Source organism: Lissotriton helveticus, unplaced genomic scaffold, assembly GCF_964261635.1.
Source record: "Lissotriton helveticus unplaced genomic scaffold, aLisHel1.1 SCAFFOLD_511, whole genome shotgun sequence".
NCBI classification, from domain to species: domain Eukaryota; kingdom Metazoa; phylum Chordata; class Amphibia; order Caudata; family Salamandridae; genus Lissotriton; species Lissotriton helveticus.
This window is the reverse complement of record NW_027611818.1, coordinates 121587-143372: the sequence shown is the minus strand read 5'-3', so window position 1 is coordinate 143372 and position 21786 is coordinate 121587. Positions and strand designations below refer to the sequence as shown.

The following is a 21786-nucleotide window of genomic DNA, read 5'->3' as shown; positions in this document are numbered from 1 at the left end:
CCTCTTCTGTAGAACAAAAGACAAAATGCCCATGGGACACAGAAAGAGGGTGCACCCCCATGCTTCCTTATGTACGAGGACCTTTGGCGTTCGTCTGTACTAAGCGAGTGACAGAGTTAGTGGAGTGTTTTTTGCCCTCTATGTCACTCTACTTCTAAGCACCTAATACAGCTTGTACAGAGGTTACTGTCATCTGTTCACCTACATTATGCTTAATATAAATAGTGCCCAATTTCAGCGTTTGTGTCTGCCTACAACGTGGACCTGATACAAATAGCAGTACCTACAAGTTGGATGGTACAATTCAACAAGAGTCTAGGATACTCAAGCACAGATGACTTTGCATCAACATTACGGGGCATCAGTCTTGATGGAAAGCCAACTTTGTATACATTATTATCAGAGACTATACTTGCCTCTTAGATACAACTTTACAACAGAATGTTATGAATTTTCGTACAGTTGAATTAATATAATAAAACAACCTACCCACAATAATTGATCTATCTATTCATCTTGTTGGGTTCTGGAGTAGCAAGCTACTCGCTGAAAAGCACTTCAACACTTCATCAGGGGTAGCAAGCGCTATATAAATTTAAAACCTTCCCTCTTCTATCCCTCCACTCTCTTCTTCAACCCAACTAACAGAACAACATGTCCAGCTCTCAAATACATTTTATATTTCCCTACACTAATTCACCACTAATCATTTTTGGATCCTGGAGTAGCGTGCTACTCGCTGAAAAAGCGCTTCAAATTGACCCTAACGCACTCTGCTGCTCGCAGAACTCTGAATTGAGCGGTTGAGTTTTTTTGACACTTTGCCGGGTTCTTCATTGCGGAACACCGCCTAGGCCTAATCTTATCATGAAAATCTAGATTTCAGTCTTATGTTAAGAAACAAGTGTGAGTAGAAACCTTTTGGGTGGAGAACATTTAAGACATTATTATTGTGAATTTTTTGTTAATTAGTTGATTTTTGCAAGTACGAACACTTCTCTGTGTCAAGTAAAGACCTTGAGAGTTTTGTAACTTTCAGATACTCAAATTGTGGATTCTGTTGCAATTAAAATATTTCCAGGAGGTTGCATGCGGGCAGCCTAAGTTATCCTGCAAGAGTTTCTTGATGAATCCTATTGCAACTACAATATGTGCTCTCTCATGTAAAGTCAGGTTGTTAGAAGCTTTTCTGCAACTCAAGATACGCCTTACTTTTCACCTTGTGTGGGTGCATTTCTCATGTTAAGTGAGATCTCATTTCTGAGTATAACGTTTCTGGCTTTCCCCTCCTGTATAAGGCTTTAGCCCAGTGTGAATTCTCTCATGTGAAATGACATTGTATTCGTGAATAAACCTTATCTAACATTCCGAACACACATAAGGCTTTTTTCTCCTGTGTCAGATTGCTCATGACAAGTGAGATGTAATTTGTGACCAAAACTTTGCTTGCATTTCGAGCACTCATAAGGTTTTTCCCCAGAGTGGGATCTCTCATGAAGCATAACTCTGTCTTTCAGATTCAAGCTTTTATGGCATAAGGATTTTCTCCAGTGTGGAGTTTCTCATGGTTTCTCTGGCATTCAGAGCACTCATAAGGTTTTTCATCAGTATGGAGTCGCTTATGGTTAGTGAGGCTGTGCCTATCAAATAGGAATTTCTGGCATTCACAGCATTGGTAATGTTTTTTCCCTGTGTGCGTCTGCTCATGTAGAGTGAGATTGCATTTAAAATTGATGCTTTTCTGACACTTGGAGCACTGAAGTATTTTTGATGGTGTGTTTTCTTATGGTGCATGTAACCATCACTACCTCTGAATCTTTTCTGACATTTAGAGCACTGATAATGTTTTTTCCCCAGTGTGGATTCTCACATGTGCAGTGAGATCAGATTTACAGCTGAAACATTTTTGGCATTAGGAGCACTGATAAGGTTTTTCCCCAGTGTGGGTTCTTATATGGTGAATGAGATTGATTTTTTCACTGAAACATTTGTGGCATTCAATGCACTGATAAGGTTTTTCCCCAGTGTGGGTTCTTGTATGCCGAGTGAGTATTCTTTTTTCACTGAAACATTTCTGACATTCAATGCACTGATAAGGTTTTTCCCCAGTGTGGGTTCTTGTATGTGTAGTGAGTATTCTTTTTTCACTGAAACATTTCTGGCATTCAATGCACTGATAAGGTTTTTCCCCAGTGTGGAATCTCATATGTGCAGTTAGAAGTGATTTACAGATGAAATGTTTTGGGCATTCAGAGCACTGATAAGGGTTTTCCCCAGTGTGGATTCTGATGTGCTTTGTGAGTCTACTTTTTAAACTGAAACATTTCTGGCATTCAGAGCACTGATAAGGTTTTTCCCCAGTGTGGATTCTTATGTGCTTTGTGAGACTACTTTTTAAACTGAAACATTTATGGCATTCAGAGCACTGATAAGGTTTTTCCCCAGTGTGGGTCATTGCATGTTGAGAAAGACTTTGTTTTTTACAAAACCTTTTCTGGCATTCAGAGCACTGATAAGGTTTTTCCCCAGTGTGGATTCTTGTATGTTCAGTGAGTCTGAATTTTACACTGAAACATTTCTGGCATTCAGAGCACTGAAAAGGTTTCTCCCTAGTGTGGGTCCTTATATGATGAGTGAGACTGTTTTTGTCAATGAAACATTTCTGGCATTCCGAGCACTGATAAGGTTTTTCTCCAGTGTGGGTTCTTCTATGCCGAGTGAGACTGTTTTTGTCAATGAAACATTTCTGGCATTCCGAGCACTGATAAGGTTTTTCCCCAGTGTGGGTTCTTATATGATTTATGAGATTGTCTTTCGTACCTAAATATTTGTGGCATTCAGAGCACTGGTAAAGTTTTTCCCCAGTGTGGGTCCTTGTATGTACAGTAAGGTCTCTTTTTTCACTGAAATATTTCTGGCATTCAGAGCACTGGTAAGGTTTTTCTAAAGAGTGGGTTAATACATGTCGATTTAGACTCCCTTTGAAACTAAACCTTTTCTGACATTCAGAGCACTGGTAAGGTTTTTCGCCAGAGTGGGTTATTACATGTCGAGAAAGACTTAGTTTGTTATAAAACCTTTCCTGGCATTCAGAGCACTGATAAGGTTTGTCCCCAGTGTGGATTCTGATATGTTCAGTGAGATGAGATTTACTGCGGAAACTTTTTTGGCATTCAGAGCACTGATAAGGGTTTTCCACAGAGTGGGTTAATGCATGTTGATAAAGTTGCGATTTGAAACTAAACCTTTTCTGGCATTCAGAGCACTGATAAGGGTTTTCCCCAGTGTGGATTCGTATGTGATGTGTGAGCCTACTTTTTAAACTGAAACATTTCTGGCATTCAGAGCACTGGTAAGGTTTTTCTACAGAGTGGGTTAATACATGTCGAGAAAGACTTTGTTTGTTACAAAACCTTTTCTGGCATTCAGTGCACTGATAAGGTTTTTCCCCAGTGTGGATTCTCATATGCTCAGTGAGATAAGATTTACTGCTGAAACTTTTTTGGCATTCAGAGCACTGAGAGAGGATTTTCCCAGTGTGCATTCTCTCAAATTCAGTGAGATGAGATTTATGGCTTAATCTTTTTTGGCACAGGTAACTTTTTCCCCAACTTGGGTTATTTTGCTTTGATTGAGGCAGGTTTGAACACTGAAATTGTTCTAACAGCCCGTGTTTTTAAAAGGTGTATTCCTAGAGTTAATATCTCTACATTTAGTTTTCTCTTGCTTATATGCCACGATAAGAGTGAACCCGATTTTAGAGTCGGGCTTGTTTAGATAATGTTCAGCATTTATCTCTAAAAGATATTGTGTTTAATCTTCTTAACACTTGCATTGAGCAAAATATGTCTGGATGCAGCCCTGTAACACCTGTCGAAATGTTTGTAGCAGATAATAGTCTTTTGGTTATAGCCTCTCCGGCAGCAACTTATTTTGTGATTGAAGTTTTTCTCAAATCTATTTGTATAGGTTCTCAGCAATGCAGTGATAAGGCGTTAGTCTGATATTTAATGATTAAACTGAGAAGTACCTTTTTGCACTGGCGTAATGGCAGTAACTGAGAGCATTAGAACATGCACAGTAATATTGTAGCTCATCAGTCACAGAACATCAGTTCCTTTTACCCGTTCTGTGTTTAGTGTACGGTTAAGGATTGTAGTTATGAAGACGAGGATTTATTTACATTAGCTATAGCGCAACGGTGCTCATTTAATCTATTTTGATATTTAACAGTTTTACATATCATTCCTGCACAACAGATAAGGTTGAGGCGATTTACATAGAATTACAGAACAGTACACAATAAAAAGGAAACAATCTGAGATGGTCATGAACAACACAATAAAGTGGTGAATTTTTAAGGTTTTCGCCAGAGTGAGCAGAGTGGGTCGAGGTGTTCTATCCCGAGGCAGATAGACTCAAACTTGCGTAACTGGTTAAAAACAGTTGTTGAACAAAGGTGATTTTTCAATCTTTTGGTTGTTGGTTGTTAGCGTGTCAGCTTCGGAGTCTTCTATCAGTGTCTTTTCTTTGATGGTTTGCAGAAGAAACCTTTTGTTATATCTTTCTTTTATGCAGTGTGTGCTTCCTCTCTGGAATTACATGATGCTTTAGATCATGCGTGCTTTAGATGAACGTTATTCTGTCATGCTGAGGCAATTTGTCTTTCTGATAATATTTCAGATGAGGATGTTGTGATTGGCTGGCACTATTTCTGATGCTGTGTGGACAGATATGACTTTGTTCTGGGTTAACGAAATGCAAAATTAGAGACTTCACTTACAGGTATAGTACTTTCCTCAGCTCCCACTTCCTCGCCACACCTAGATTTTGGAAATTGTTTAAACTTAGAATGCTGGATGTCCTTCGGTTTTTCAAAATAATCCTTCTTATGGCACTAACATTCAGTTGGCTGGTGCTAAATCTTGCTTTCTTCGTCCGTAATTTCAATCACCTATAGTATTAAAATTAAATAGTTAATACATGTAAATATCCCAAAAATAATTTACAAGCCATATCAAAGCAGAATTGCAGAATTTTGAAAGTGTTGAGCTGTTCTTCAGACAGAGCAGAGTGTAGAATGGTAGCATGAGAGTACTTGGATGTAGGAGTGAGGAATTGTAGAATGTCCAACATTTCATTAAGCTCGGAAAGGATGCATGTACCCTATGGACTTGTAACATAGTATCCCAAAAGCAGACATTAAAGTCATATGGACTGGCACCAAAAAGATATTTAAAATAGAATTCTAATAATTAATTTTTAATGTAGATTTCTAGGATGGGAATTTCCCCTCCACGGACAACAGGCATTTCGCCCTACCCTGAGTTACCACCTACTTGTATCTGGTAACCTGACTTTTGAGCTCTGGCCTCTGCCGCAAGCAAATCTATTGTGTGTTGTGAGGACTATGCCTAGACCTATCCCTCAACTATGGTCCAGAGTATGAATCAAGGGCAATGAAATTAAGGAGTACGTTCATGTGTTGATTTTATTCCACCTGATTATCAGTTGTTAGGCTTTTGTGCAGAAAAACAGGACACCATTTTTTTCCAGACAGAAAAATTAGACTGAAAAGACCCACAAGACTCTGGGTGCAGCAGAAGCAGCCAAGACTTATGCTGTTTTTCTTACTAACTGGGGGAAACACACAATTCTTCCCTCTGTTAGAAATATCTTTCCCCTTCCCTCCCCTGCTTCGCCCATCTCCCCCCCAACCAACCACATGCATAAAACAAGTGGTAAGTAAAAGCAGAAAAACACTATGAAATAGTGAATGGCATGTGGTTTGACAGGCAGAAGAATATCAGACCATTCGCTGGTGGAGGTGCAACTCGATGGTCCGGTTGGTATGAATTAGGTGACTAAAAACGGTTCTGACATTTGCAGGTGGTTCACGCTCTGCAAGGTAACATCTGGGAAGGGGGGGGGAAGTTGCCTGATGCATCCCCACTGGAGGACCAGCTGCTAACTAATCCCCTGACTGAAAAAGCAATCTCAACCATCTATAGGAAGTTGATCTACAATATGTGTAGTAGTAATGTGGCTCACTGGTTAGAGGCGGCAGACCCAGAAGCAGAGGACGGCCCGGGACCAGGGTTCAATTCCCAACGCGGCAGGGTCGTGGACAAGGGTCAGCGGACTCGATAATTCTCGCTTCGGTGCCTACTCTAACCAGGGGTCTCACTCGGCAACTCTGGGCATTAGCTTGCCTCATCTCCACAACGTCCCCATCAATGCCGGGGATGCCTGGCTTCACCTTGGGGATACCCAGGAGGGACCATCCCACAGGGAAAGCCAGGACGGGTTCCCCAGCGGTATACAGCGCCAGGACGCCGCTCGGCAACAGTGCGCTTTACAAGTATACATTACATTACATTACACCACGCTTGTGAAGGAGTACCCTGCTCACCAAAGTCTAAATCAAGACCTTCATCTTGTCTGTGCTATGCATGTATCTCTAGGTCCGCTTCATTATGTCCATCAGTCTTTCTATGATGTACCTGTTATTGCGGCGTGTGTGTTTAGTACAGGTTTAATCTTACGGTGTGTGTGGGGGTTTATTTGAACCCTGTGGTTTAATCTGCACTTGTTGCTTATGCGGTGTTATGTGGTGTTGTCACACCCTTGTAATTATAACAAGCATTTGCAATGCAATAGGTCTTGCATTAGGAAAGTTTGAGCTATTGGTATTGTAAATGACACATTTTTTATTTATGTGTTGGTTTTGAAAATAGCGAAATTAATAGCTATGTCATTTACAATGCCAATAGTTTTAACTTTCGCAAATGTGACACCTATAGCATTTGTAATGCAATATGTGTTGTATTTACGTGACTTAGATTATTGATGTTACAAATAACAATGGCTTTTAATTTTTTTAAATAATTAATACTTAAGTAAAAGTTATTGTAATTTATAATGGCAATTGCTTAAACTTTTGTAAATAATTTTATTGTGACGAAAATCCAAGAACAGAAGTGAAATATTAACATCTTTTTGTGACATTTGTAATAAAGCTTGAAACATTGAGAGAACATATTTGAACTAGTTGTTGAATTGTTGCACAGATTGCTGCTGTGGTGGCGCTGAGTGATGTTTTGGTGGCGCTGAGTGATGCTGTCGCGTTCAGTGATACTGTGGTAGCGCATAGTGATGTTGGGGTGCCCCTGAGTGATGCTGTGGTGATGCGACAGACAGACAGAGGGAGGGAGGGCGACAGACAGAGTGAGGGCGACAGACAGAGTGAGGGCGACAGTCATGTCAAAGTCATTAGATATGGTCCAAACTCCAGACAATCAGGCGACAGCACCCTCTGGAACCTTCACCTCAGAGGCTCAGGCTCTCCAATTTTTTAGCACAAGTGTGGCATAAGAGCCAAGGAGAAGAGGGGAGCCTCTGAGGGGAGGTGGGTGAGTCACATGTGAATCTATGAAAGATATCAATACTGGAGAAGCACAGTTTTCAGGTAAGTAACTTATGTTCTTCTCCAGTATTGGGGTATCTTTCATAGATTCACATGCTTGAATCAGAGAAGATAGGAGTAATTCGAGAACTGTGCATAGTAAGCCATACGTACATTGTAAACAGAGTACGAGAGAATACATATACGTATATTACAGTATAGCAGTAAACATGGGCACATCTGCAAAAAGCAGAAATATATACATGTATACAATGTGTGCAGGAGGAGGTAAGAAACAGAGGCTCACCTTACTTAAAAAGATTACGTAGCACCGCTTGCCCAACAGATGTGTCAGCATTGTTGGCAGCTTCCATACAGTAGTGCTTGGTTGCAGCTCTGCAAATCTGATGAAGAGGCACACCAGCAAAGAGAGAAGTAGAAGAGGAGACTGCTCTAGTAGAGTGCGCTTTAATCGTTGCTTGAAGTGTCTTGCCTGCTTGCTGATTGCAAAAGGAAATTGCTCTAGATATCCAACGTGCAATAGTCTGTTTAGCAACTGGAGGTTCTGTACGCATCCTGCCGTAGGCTATGAAGAGCTGATCAGTTTTACGGATACTGGTTGTTCTTTGCAAATAAAATGTCAAACATCTCTTAACATCTAGAGAATGTAAAGTCTTTCCTGCTGGCAACTGTGGATTAGGGGAAAAAGTCTTCAAGATGACTGGCTCATTCAGGTGGAAATCAGAAGGAACTTTAGGAATTAAGGCCGTATTAGTGCGGAGCACCACAGCGTCTTTGGTGAATTGAAGAAAAGGTGGTTTGATAGTAAAAGCTTGTATCTCGCTGACTTGAAGTAAGAGCTAAAAGCAGCGAGGTCTTCCAGGAGATGAATTTAAGATCAGCAATACGAATGGGCTCAAATGGGGACTTCATGAGTTGTGCCAACACAATGTTCAGATGCCAAGGAGGAGGCGGGCGTCGATTGGAGGGAACATCTGAAATAAGCCTTTGAAAAATTGTTGAATAATTCTTGAAGAATAAAGAGAATTGGAGCCATTGTGCTGGAATCTGGAAACTGCATCCAGAAAAACCTTCAGGGTAGAGTGAGAGTGGACGGATTTTGCTAATTGTAAGATAAAAGGCAGAAGCTGCTCTGGCGTAGAGGGAACAGGGTGAACATTTATTTATTTTTTAAAGTTAGCAACTGACACCCTATGGGTAACCTGGCGCTGTGATACAGGCGACTAGATTAGGGCCGAGAGACTGTGTCCCCTGTCAGGAAGGAGTTAGCAGGATGCCAAGGAGCCTACTCGAGGGTAGAGCCAGGTTTTTAACCTTTTTCTAAACTGCAGGATGTTGTCTATTTGTCTTGTATCAAATGGAAGAGTATTCCAAAGGCAGGTCTCCGACGCACTGAAGGCCCTACCTCCTGATTTGACTTTCCTAACTCTAGGCACACTCACCAGATTAGCCGATGAGGAGCGCAGTGCTCATGAAGGGACATACCATGTCAGTTTCTCCTACAGAGATTTGGGCCCTTGACCATGTGGAGCCTTAAATACTATACATAATACCTTAAATCGTATCCTCTGCAAGACTGGCAGCCAGTGTAAATCTGAGAGTGCCCGGGAGGCGGAGGAGTGGCGTGGTTGCACTAGTACCATTTTGGCCACCATGGTCTGTACTCTCTGCAATCTCTCAATCAGATATTGCGGGGATTCTAGTAACAGGGCATCACAATAGTCCAGCTTACTGAGGATGGTGCTCCGGACTATCATCGCTCTGTTCTGTAAGAGAACATCGGAAGGATTTTCTGAAATGATCTGATCAGAGTAAAACCACTTCCAGCTGTTTTGTTGACAGTTTTCTAATGTCAATTTGTTGTCAACCATGACTCCCAGATTATGTACCACGCTACTGGGAGCCAATGGAGTAGCAGGGGATGTTGGCCAAAACTCAAGCGGAAGTTTAGGAGGGATTCTATCTACTGCACAGTGTAGAATCTCTGTCTTCTCAGAGTTAAACTGAAGAATTTGAAGCTTCACACCAAAGATAGAACCGTTTCCACTTGAGTTTGTAGGTTTTGATAGTGGAGGGTGCTCTAGCGTTAGTGAGGACCTCCCTGCAGTCTGGAGGAATAATCAAATTAGAAAACTCATAGTGCTCATGCACCAGTAGGATTCGGATGGCAGATCAGGCCATGGTTCATAGTAAGAAGATTCGAAATTGGGCGCAGCCAAATTGGATTGCACTCCGACAGAAGGAGGAGCTCCGTAAAACAGAACTGGCGAGGCCATCTGGGGGCTATGAGAAGAATGCCGCAGGGTTCTTTCTGCATTTTCCAAAGTACCCTTGCGACTAGAGGAATCAGTGGAAAAGAGTGAGCATATATTTTTGACCAGTTCATCAAAAACGCATTTCTGCACGATTCTGAGTGGGGAAGCCAACTTGCATAGAATGGGCATTTGCGGTTCAGGTTGGTCACCAATAAATACAGATTGGGGTGTCCGCAAAGCTGAAAGATGCGGTCCAGCGTCGGCTGATGAAGTTCCCACTAGTGGTTTGACGAGACCGACCTGCTCAGGGAGGTCGCTAGAAGGTTGGACACCCCCGGAACATGCACTGCTGTGATCTGATGTTGAATCGCCCAATCCCAAATTTGCTGAGCTTGTAGGGATAGCAAAGTGTATCTCGTGCCCCCTTGTTTGGTCGAATAATGCATTCTTTTTTCTTTTTTTTAAACAGATTTTTATTGAGTGCATAATAAGCAAATATTCTGTAATACTCTGTCACCCAGAGTCAATCACCATCATCATGAAAGTTGAACACATATGCAGTCATTTTCTCGTGTTACATTATAAGGAGATGAAAAGAAAATGCAATGCAAGGATACAACAAACTGGTCCCTCCCCTCCATCCCCCCACCACCCGTAACTCCCTCCCCCTCCCTATGCGCTGCTGCCTGCTCAACTGGGTAATGCACTTCCAGTGCACAGTGTGGTACTGCCACGGATCATTGTTCAGTAGTGCCAAGGTAGTCCGGCTACATTCGAGGCTGCTCCGTGGTGTCATCGGGAGGCGGGTCCAGTTCCAGACCACGATAGTCCGCCCACCGCTTCCACACCCTGTAATGTTTGAGCGGGCACCCCCTGGCCACAAATACATGCTGCTCCATCCCCATGCAGAAGTCCATGCCCCGCTTCCATGCCGCCAGAGAGGGAGCCTGGGGTGCTTTCCACGAACGCGCAATGTCTCGTTTCGCCAAGGTTAAGCCCAAGAGGAGCAAGTGGCGCTTGTACCTGTTGCCTCCCACCCCGGCCATAACATGTAGCAGAGTCAGTTTAGGGTCCCTCTGAAGTACCTAGGCTAGAACCTCATCCAAGCACCGAAGCACTCCCGTCCAAAATCTCTGCAACGCTCTGCATTCCCACACTGTATGAAGCAGCGTTCCAACCTCTGTCCCACACCTGAGGCAATCCGGGGACGCAATCAGCCCCGCCTTCCATAAGCGCTGCCTAGTGTAGTATGTGCGGTGTAGGTACCTAAATTGTATGAGTCGCAGGCGCGTGGATATTGCAGCTCCCCTTGGGCTCTCCAGTGCCTCCACCCAATCCTCCTCATCCATGTCCCCAACATCCTGTTCCCATATTGTTCTAAGGTGCTGCAGGTCTGTGGTACAGTGTCGGACTACGGTCTGATAAATTCGGGACAGTTTCTTGTCAGGTAGCTCCCCCATGAATAGTTTTGCCTCTATCGGGCTAAATTCAGGCAGGTCATCCAACCCCACTATATATGGTGTCAAAGCATGTTGGAATTGAAGATATTTATAGAACTGGGTTCTCGGCATCGCGTATCCTACGCGCAGGTCATCGAAGGACTTGAGCACACCCCTTGACACAACATCGCCTAAGGTGGAGATGCCGATCGCATCCCATCCCCGAAAGCCCGGCAAGGTGTCCAACTGAGGAAAGCGGCCATTATGCAAAAGTGGGGTCTCCCGGGTTAACACATTCCACCAACCCATTCTACTTAGCGTCTGCCTCCACGTTTGAAAGACCACCTGCGTGGCTGATGGCAAAGCCTTCCTGAGCGGCGCTGAGTATAGAAGCGTATGGACGGACGCGGTACCCATCAAAGCCCTCTCCACCGCGAAGGCGGGGTCACTCCTGTCGGTATACCACCAGTCATTCAGGACCAACAGGTGGGATGCCTGGTAATAGGAAAGAACATCGGAGGTAGCCAGGCCCCCAGTATAGGTTGACCGGAAGCAGGTCCGCAGGGCAACGCGCGCCGTGCCCCCCTCCCATAGAAAGCGGCTGAGCGCCGAGTTAAGGCGCCGAAACCAACTCTGCGCAATCAGGACTGGGTGATTCGGCAGCTGGTATATCAAACGTGGGAGAGCCACCATCTTAAAAATGGCCGACCTACCATGTATGGAGAGTGGCATTCTGGACCAGACTTTAAAATCGTCTCGGGTGCGCTCCCACACCGGGGTGATGTTACGTTCCATAGCAACAATGGCGTCCTCCGACAGGAACACCCCCAAGTATTTCATGCCGTCTGAGGCTATTTGAAGCTCCCCCACCCAAGTCCCAACAGGCTGCGAGCCGCCTAGGATCCACAAGGTAGATTTCCGAGGGTTCAAGTACAATCCAGAGGTTTCACCAAAGATTTGCAGGATTCGCAGGAGCCTAGGCCCCGAGCGCTCCAGGTTGGTGAGGAAAAACAGTACGTCATCGGCGTACAGCGCTATTCTGTCAGTCACTCCCCCCGCCCACTGGAAACCCCTGAGCTGAGCGTCTATTCGCACCCACGCCGCAAGGGGCTCCATAGCAAGGGCAAACAGATATGGGGAGAGGGGGCAGCCCTGCCTCGTCCCACTTTCGAGCCGAAAGGAGCGGGAAATCTCCCCCCCCCACCCGTACCGCCGCCGTGAGGTCAGTGTATAGGAGCCTCACATAAGCCAAAAATCTAGGACCCAAGTTGAGACGTCCCAAAAGAGCGAACAAATACGTCCAGCTCAGGGAACCAAACGCCCTATCCATGTCTGCTAAGAACAGTGCAGCCCCCTCCCCCAGCTGTCGCCAGGCCGACACTGCAACCTGCGCCCGTCGTATATTATGACGAGTAGCCCGCTGTGGCTTAAAACTGGCCTGGTCTGGATGCACCAGATCGGTAATGTATGGCTTGAGTCTATTGGCGAGGGCCTTAGCTAGTATCTTGGTCTCTGTGTTGAGCAGAGATATCAGACGGTAGGACGCATGAGCCTCTGGAGGTCGCCCAGGCTTCAAAAAGACCACCACCTCTGCGTGGCTCCAGTTCGGAGGCAGCGAGCCAGTCTCACGTGCCTCCTCTATGACTGGGCGAAAGTGCGGGCCCAACTGAGTCACAAAGTGTTTGAAGAACTCGCTAGGGAACCCATTCGGCCCCGGAGCCTTGCCCGGGTTCAGTTCACCCAGCGCTGTGGCGAGCTCCTCATCCGACAGGGGGCGGTCTAGCACCTCACGAGCCTCATCGGTGACTGCCTTTGGAGGAAGGTCATCTATGAAGCGATGTACCATCTCCACCTCCAAACATTCACGTGGCGCGTAAAGAGCCTCATAATATATGGCGAAACTGTCAGCCAACGCCGCTGGCTCCATGAGGGGCTCCCCATCCATTCCCACTAATTGGGGCAGTGGCTGGGCGTGCATGACGCCCTGGCACAGGCGATGTAGCATTTTACTGGACTTATCGCCCCACTGATAGATACGACTACGCGTGGCTAGCCATGCCTGCTTGGCCTCATCTAAGATAGGGGTAGATAGACTAAAAAATAGTAAACAATTTACACCCTACAATATTTCTTTGCTAAACGTCAAGCACTTGAGAATTTGAAAAAGGATACCTCTATAATATTCAAACCAGCTGACAAGGGGGGAGGAATAGTAATACAGGAAAGGACTGATTACGAGGCTGAAGTGAATAAACAAATCTCTGAAGAAAAGCATTACAAAAAACTCCACCATAACCCTCTAAATGAAATTCGTGAAAGGATTGTGTCTATTACCAAGGAAGGATTGGATCAGGGATTTCTGACCAAAAAAGAATTTGAATTTCTAAATTCCACTAATCCTAGAACCCCTGTCCTCTATACTCTCCCTAAAGTACATAAGAGTACAACACAACCACCTGGGAGACCGATCCTATCAGGATGTGGCTCGATTTTAGAGCCTATTGGCAAGTATATTGATTTTTTTATAAGAGACTATGTGCCCCTACAAGCAAGTTATGTTCGTGACACAATGCACATGATAAACTTAATAGAAGACCGAGCGTATAACAGAGACACTGATTGGCTAGCAACTCTAGATATATCAGCACTCTACACAAACATCCCTCAAAAAGAAAGCATTGAATGCATACAAGAACTACTTGACTCTCGACAACGACCATTTGATGTTCCCACTTCTTTTATAATTTCCTTATTAGAAGTGGCACTTCAGAGAAACTACTTTGTCTCAAATGGACAATATTATGAGCAATGTGGTGGCATGAGCATGGGAGCAGTTTTTGCTCCAAATTTGGCAAATATCTATATGAACAAAGTAGAAAATGATCTTGTACTGTGTGAGAAGAATCCTTTCTATGCCAGCATTAATTGCTGGTATAGATACATAGACAACATTTTTTTCATTTGGAGAGGGAATGAAGAGGAGTTTAAGAGTTTTGTTTTATATCTGATTACCATTCAAATACATTTGACCTTCACATCTACCATACAGAAAGATACCATCCCATTTCTGGATTTAAACATCCAACATGATGAGAACAAACTATACACATCCCTTCATAGAAAACCCACTGAAAAGAACACTTTACTGTCTTATAAAAGTCAACACCCCAGGGCATTGAGAGATGGATTGCCCTTTGGACAATTCCTGAGGATCCGTCGCAATTGTGCCCGTAGAGAGGATTACCTGAAGGAAGCAGAAATATTGAAGAATAAATTACTCTTAAGAGGTTACCCCAACAAAATAGTCAAACAATCGCTCAAACGTGCCTGGTATTGTCCCCGAGAAGAACTGTTGATCACCAGACCAAAAGCCAAAATGGAGAAAATAGTATGCGTAACGACTTTCGGAACTCATACTAACAAAATCCGGAATAGCATTACGAAGAATTGGGACATCATACAAAGTATTGATCCTACAATTGAGGTGCCCTTGTTTGCGTACAAAAGAGGGAAAAATTTGAAAGATCACTTAGTTAGATCTTCCAATGAAAAGACCACTAAGACAGGGAGCACATTAGACACACTTTGGAATCTTCCACCAATTCTAGGCCACCATCCCTGTGGAAACTGTGTGATCTGTCCATTGACAGAAAAGACAAACATCTTCAAATTTGGAAACTCTGAACATACACTAAAGTTCTTTTCCAATTGCAATACACGCAATGTTGTATACTGCATTTGGTGCCCCTGTGGTCTGCCCTACATTGGACAGACGCAACAACCGGTTAAGGCGAGAATAGGACAGCACCGAAGTCGCATACGAAAGGCAGTTCTGACAGCCCCATTGGTATGCCACTTTCAAGAAAAAAATCACTCTGCAGACCAGTTGAAATGGCAAGTCATAGATATCGCTACTGTACCTGAGAGAGGTGGTGACATTTCACAAATACTGCAACGTCGTGAATGTCACTGGATTGACAGAGTCAATTCCATCAATAATGGGCTCAATTCTGCTGACGAATGGAGAGGATTTGTCTCCAGCTTGACAAATTAATTGTGACCAATTTTTCAACTATACTTCCCTGTACTAACCTGAGGTATAACTATATAATGTAGGGTGGTTTACTGTATGCATGGAAGAATCATTGTTCTGTGACGAGTACATTAATATGATTGGTATAATTTTAATTCTACATATTATGCTGATTTAATCATGCTTAAAACATCTTGTAAATGTGGTAGCACATATTACTGTTATAACTGTTTTGTGCAGCCTTATCCTACCAACAAGTGATAATGACTGTTGTAATTGTAGAAGATAAATGAAGTGGTAATCCATGTTTTTCAGGTTGATATAATTTATGCAATTGCGGTAAAACATCTTTAAATCGACACATAGCCACACTTCATTATCAATGCGTGGCGAGCTGCCTTGTATATTAGTACACATCGCACTATCTCGCGCACCCGCCTCCCATGCATAAACGCTACCTGACAACAATGACGCGCCATGATTACTCCCGCCCTCCTAGATGCGCGCGCACAATCTACGTTATAGACGCGCTGACGCACTGAACCCGGAACTCCACTGTTTACCAAACAGCCGACCGGGAAAGTGCGATCGAGCGATTCCGCGTCCATAGAGCAGGTAAGCTCTGAGACACTTTGTCCAATACCACCCTCTCCCGTTATTAGACAACATTCTTACCACATGGCCCTTTTTCACCAGGTATTATCCTGTTTCTCCAACCGCAACCTTAGTGCCAACAGACTGAAATACCACAATCAACCACAGTGGTAAGTGGCCTTACTATTCCATGACTGGCCCAATGGTAACCTTGTCCCACAGCGCTCGTGAATCTTAACCAATGTTTTACCTTTTTCCTCAACAGTGCCCGGCTGGGTACACTGTAAGTCCGATTTAATTTATTTTATCACGCATGGGTTGCGCCACGTCAAGACACTACGAGGTATTACAATCCCCATTTTTTAAGTCCACACAACACTGTAAAATACAGCAACCACACCTATTAACACCCACTCTCACCTTCTCCCTAGATGTCCCCCACTGTCTAGTCCTGACGAGACCTCCATCTAACAGGTCGAAACGCCGTCGACGCTATAGGGAAGGAACCCATTCAGCACAGTGATTTGTGATTTCATGTAGTCACTGTTAGCAATTATTGTATTATATTGCTTGGTCCTTTCCCTGTGTAAAATACCCAAAACGCAAAAACTGTATAGACCCTTTATTATTTGTGTTTGTTCTGGTTTTTTGTTCACAAAATCACTTGGGACGCACTGCACTTTTCACTGTATATACAATCTTTTGTATATGTGTTGCTGTTGTAAATATGGACACTTTTCATGAGTTGAAATATAAGAAGCCCTTCTTATAAATTTTGCATATGTGTGTTTCTTTTTCTGCCAAATCCTTCTCTGTTACAAGTGAATATTGCTTATTTAAGCTGTCAAGTATTGTATATTCTATAAATTCGTATGCCACAGGAACCATTGTTCTTTGGATATACACTTTGCCCTGGTTCCGCTGTGAGTAGGGTTCCCTTGTTTCCCCTTTTCGCATTTGGCCTCATCTAAGAGCACCGCTGAGTATTGCTGCTGAGCTAAGACCAACTGTCTCCTGGCCGCCCCTCCATCCTCCTCTATGCCCCTTCGCTCCAGCGCCTCTAAGTCCGCCTCGCGCCGCACCAGGTCCCTACGCCTCTCCTTGCGCGCAGCCGCACACCATGAGATGTCCACACCGCGCAGCGTGGGCTTCATCGCCTCCCAGAGCATCGCCGTGGTGTCCACTGTGCCCACATTCACTGACAAATAGTGTGCAATCTCACATGTCATATGGGCCCGATATGGTCCCTGCACCAGTTGCCACAGCGACAAACGCCACCTGAACGGCTGCCGGGCTCGACCAGTGTCTAGTATTACGTACACCGGCGAGTGGTCAGACAACGCCCTCGGCAGGACATCAGCGGACAACACTCTATTTACCATGCCTTGGAACAAAAATGCAATCCAGCCTGGAGAAGGAGTCGCGCGCTGCCGAAAAATAAGTATACTCCCTGCGCATGCCATGTTTATGCCTCCACGCGTCCACCCAATCCAAGCCTGTGGCCAAAGCCCGCAACCGGGACGTGTGACTGCCCCCACCCGCCGCTCCACGCTCACCATCCACACTACGCCATCTATCCATTGCAACATCCATTACGTCATTCCAATCCCCACCCACGACGGACAAGGCGTTTGGCATGTCAACCCATAGGGAAAGCAGTTTCTCTACTAGGGGCCATTGTAGCGGTGGTGGGGCATACACACTACCAATGAGGACCGGGTCACCCCTAATCTCACCATGTACAAACACAAATCTACCTTGTGGGTCTGTTCAGGTACATTTATGAATAAATGGGACCCTTCGATGGACGAGGACCGCTACCCCCGCGAACCCCTAGTGAACCCTGAGTGGTATGCATGTACGAACCCATTCCTCTGCAGACACAGGGCTTTGGTACCGAGAAGATGAGTTTCCTGCAGGAGGAGTATATCCGTCCCCCTCCTCTTGGCCCATGTAAAAACAGCCCCCCGCTTCACTTTATCCAACATGCCCCGCACATTCCAGCACAAAAGTCGTGTCCCACCCGGGCCTAACCGCACCCCCTCACCCGCCATAACCTTTGTAGTAGTGCAAATTGTCGCAGCCTCACGCTGCCCAAGCAACCCCGGCACCCACCTGGACAGTCAGCAAGCAGTAGTTTCAGCGCAACCCTACCCCCCCTTCCCTCGCAAACAAACCCCAACTTCCCCCCTCCCACCCCTCACCCCGCACCTGCCAAACGTGGAAGCACCTGTTGTGGTCGGAGCATGATCTCGGCCCCAACTGGGAGCCAAGTACCACCCCCTCCAACTGAACCCCTCGCAGCAGCCCATATAGAACTGGGCCGTCGCCCCCTCCCAACCAACCCTTGTGGGAACACCAGCCTCGACAGTTAAGTGACCGGTCTCTACACATACAGTATTTAAACAAGTTATTAGTCAGGTCTCACATAAGTCAAGGCACATCCCCCTGTGCGTCCTGGGCTCACCCGTCTCGACGCGTGGCTGATATAGATTTCGAGCTGCGGCTTGAGCGTGAACGGCCCCTGCGCTTACGTTGGCTTTCCTGGTCTCCCCCTGCCGGATTACTTGTAGAGGAATCGGACTCTCCTCCCTTTGCTCCGTTGGGCCGAATTTTCAGTCTCATCCGTCCATTGAAAGACCTCCTCTGGGGTGTTGAAGAAGAAGGTGCGAGACTGAAAGATCACCCGCAGCTTTGCAGGATAAAGTAGGGCATATTGTAGCTGCAGACCCCTTAGGCGGGCCTTAGCCGCTGCGAAGGATTGGCGTTGTTGTTGCACTTGCTTGGTGTAATCCGGAAAGATCAAGATATTGGCATTGTCATAAGTCAGCTTGCCCTTCAGCCTCGCCTGCTTTAGAATCACATCCCTGTCTGCATAGTTCAGGAGTTTAGCAATCATGGGGCGCGGGCGCTCGCCAGGCGGCGGCTTCTGAGTCAGCGCCCGATGGGCCCTCTCGATCACAAAGCAGCGTGAGAGAGCCTCAGGTGGAATCCAACTCTCCAGCCATTGTGTAAGGAAGTTTTCAGCATTCCCCTTCTCACAGCCCTCCGGGAAGCCTATAAACCTCAGATTACTACGTCTTGCCCGTCCTTCCGCCTCCTCAGCCCGTTGTACAAGGCCCTTCTGCGTCCTCTCCAGGACCATGACTCTCTTCTTCAAGGACGTAACATCATCTTCCACCTCGGTTATGCGCATTTCTGTACCCGCTATCCGCTCCACAGCATTCCGCAGGTCTTGCCGGAGGAGCGTAACATCTGAGCCCACTGACCCGATTTTGGCATCCAGGACATCCCGAGACTGCGTGATGGCCGCCATTAGCGCCGCATTGTCCGATACCTGCGCCGGAGTACCCTTCGTGCCAGCCGCCTCCGTGAACTTGTCAATGGGCTCCTGCTTACTCTTGCTGCCGTTACCCCTCGTCATGTTGGTTTTTTTTTAAAATATATTTTTATTGCGAAAGTATAAAATAGGCACAAAGTACATGGTCATCGAGACCGCTTATATGTAAAAGATGATAACACGCTGGTGCAAGGATAATACACAGCCAAATATGGCCCACATCCCGGAGGCTGGGCGGCGTAGGAGCAAAGCATGTAAAAAGGAAAGGAAAATTGCATTTGTGCTCTGAGGATACGAAACTATTATTACATTCGCTAATTTTCTTATTTTGCATTCTTATTTTATGTAACATTTTAACAATAACCAAAACCCCAAATATGGCATCATTAGTACAGAGTCGAACGAAGTAGGTCATATATGTGGGGCCCAGCTAAGGCACAGTCATTATAATGTAGTATGGACCTATGGGGATCACAGCTGTGTACAAGCATACATATCAAGGAATATCGGTGCGGCTACGGAGGGTCTTTACACTGGATCCAAGCTCCCCACATCAGCCTCCTCCCCAGCACAGTCAGACTCCGAGTCAGCGGGAGTAAATAACTCAGCACTGGTGGCATCCGAATCATCTTCCGCCAGCCCCTCCATGCACAACGCCCTCCATGCAAGCAGATCATCCTGCAGCTTCCCATCCCTGCGAGTGCCTTGCATGTGCGTCTCCTCAGCCAAGGCCCATTCTCTTGCATCCCTCAGCCAAAGGGAAATCTCGGGTGCCCTCTGACCCATCCAAGTGATATCCACGCGCCTCCTTGCCAGAACCAGCAAGAGTTGCAAGAATTTATAAGACAGCTTCTTCTTTCTGGGCTTGGGTACCAGCGCCAGGAGGCAGTGGATTGGGTCTAAAAGAAGCCTGATTTGTGTGGCCCGGGCAATGTGGGCCACCGCTTTCCGCCAAAAGTCCTGAACCAGAGGGCACACCCATGCCAAGTGCAGGAAACCCACCCTCTGCGCTCCACACCTCGGGCAAGTGTGCCGTCTATCCGCCAATATGCGATGCAGGGAGACAGGGGTCATATAGGTTCGATGGACAAAGTTAAAATGTATAAGTTTAAAACGCGCATTGCAGGAGACCTTACGGGTCAAAAGCCCGATCCGTTTCCGTTGGTCAGGTTCCAGTTCCACCCCTAAGTCCGTCTCCCAAGCCACCCAAGTTGGTGCCATCGGGGGGGTTGAGTCCCGGCGCATGGCCGAGTAGAGAAGGGAGACTAACCGTTTGCCTCTTCCACAGGATAAAATGATGTCGAGAGTATATGTGAGTGGAGGCGCCTCCGGATATTGGGGCCATGTTGTCCTGGCCACGTCTTGGAGGCTTCTGTAGTGGAGGTATTGCCCCCCTCTTAGCTCAAAGGACTCCATGGCACGTTCAAAGGACAGGAAGGAGTCGTCCGGATAGAGGTCCGCTAGTGTCTCACATCCGCCAGAGCGCCACTCCCGGTAGGACATATTCTCTTCCAACCGGAGCATCGGGGCCAAGATCCATATTGGGAGCTCCCTATGAAACGGTGCCCGTCTCTACACCCTTTCGACAAACCGCTGCCAAATTCTGGCTGTGTGGCGCACCACATATGGTAGAGTGTTATCGGCGCCGCGGCCCAGCATCAAAGCCTCCCGTAGGACCCTTTTATTTGCCGTACCAGCCAGCAGCGCCAGTTCCCAATTTTCCTCTTCAGCAAACCACCTTGCGGCTGGGAGAAGCTGCGCCGCATAATAATATAGGTCAAATCTCGGGCCTCGAGGCCTCCTTCTTCCCAAGACCGCGTTACCGTGCGCAAAGCTACCCTGCTGCGCCCACCCGCCCAGAGTAGGGAGGTGAGGAGCGAGTCCAACGTGCGAAACACTCGGAGAGGTAACGGACATAGGGTGTTCTGTAACACATATAGGATCCTAGGGAGCATCACCATTTTGGCGATCGCCAACCGTCCCATGAGAGAAAGAGGAAGTGTATTCCAAAAGGTAACAGATTTGTGGAGGGCTTTGAGTACCCTGTCTACATTGTGAGTCAGTAGGGCCTCATCAGATGTGGCCACCTGGATGCCAAGATATCGGAACGCCTCTTGCTCACAACGGAGGCCCAGATAGGGCATATCCATGCCCGGGTCCGGGACACAGCCCGTCAGCGGAAAAAACAGGGATCTGTTAAGATTAATACGCAACCCAGAGGCTGCACCAAAGCGGTCCAGAATCAGCATCAAGACGGGGAGGGCCTCAGAGGGGGAGGTCAGATAGAAGAGCGCATCATCTGCGTAGAAGGAGACCACATTAGTAGTGTCACCCACAGCTATCCCCCAGTGCTGTAGTTCAGTGTGGGCGGAAACGGCAAGGGGCTCAATTGCGAGAGCGAAGAGGAGAGGGGAGAGAGGACAACCCTGCTGGGTGCCTCTCTCCAATGACCACTCCTCCGAACGGGCCGATCCCAACCGCACTCTGGCCCGGGGAGCTCCATAGAGCACTCGGATCCAACTGCGGAATCCAGGTCCGAACCCTGTCCTCCGGAGCACCTGCATCAAATATCCCCAATGTACCGTGTCAAAGGCTTTAGCTAAATCAATCGACACCAACACGTGAGGACCCTCTCTTCCTCGTACATCATGCAGGACATGATTTAGGCGGCGTAAATTCATCGCCGTGTTACGACCCGG

At 46.3% G+C, this 21786-nt stretch overlaps 1 long non-coding RNA gene across 1 annotated transcript in view; it reads right to left on the bottom strand.

Annotated features, from left to right (window-relative positions):
- Nucleotides 1–4213: 4213 nt before the first annotated feature.
- The window catches only part of LOC144806685 (uncharacterized), a 62885-nt gene continuing 45312 nt past the window's right edge, over nucleotides 4214–21786 (bottom strand). Inside the window, exon 3 of the long non-coding RNA XR_013605880.1 lies at nucleotides 4214–4954. This is a non-coding gene — a long non-coding RNA (uncharacterized LOC144806685). The remainder of the gene's footprint in view (nucleotides 4955–21786) is intronic.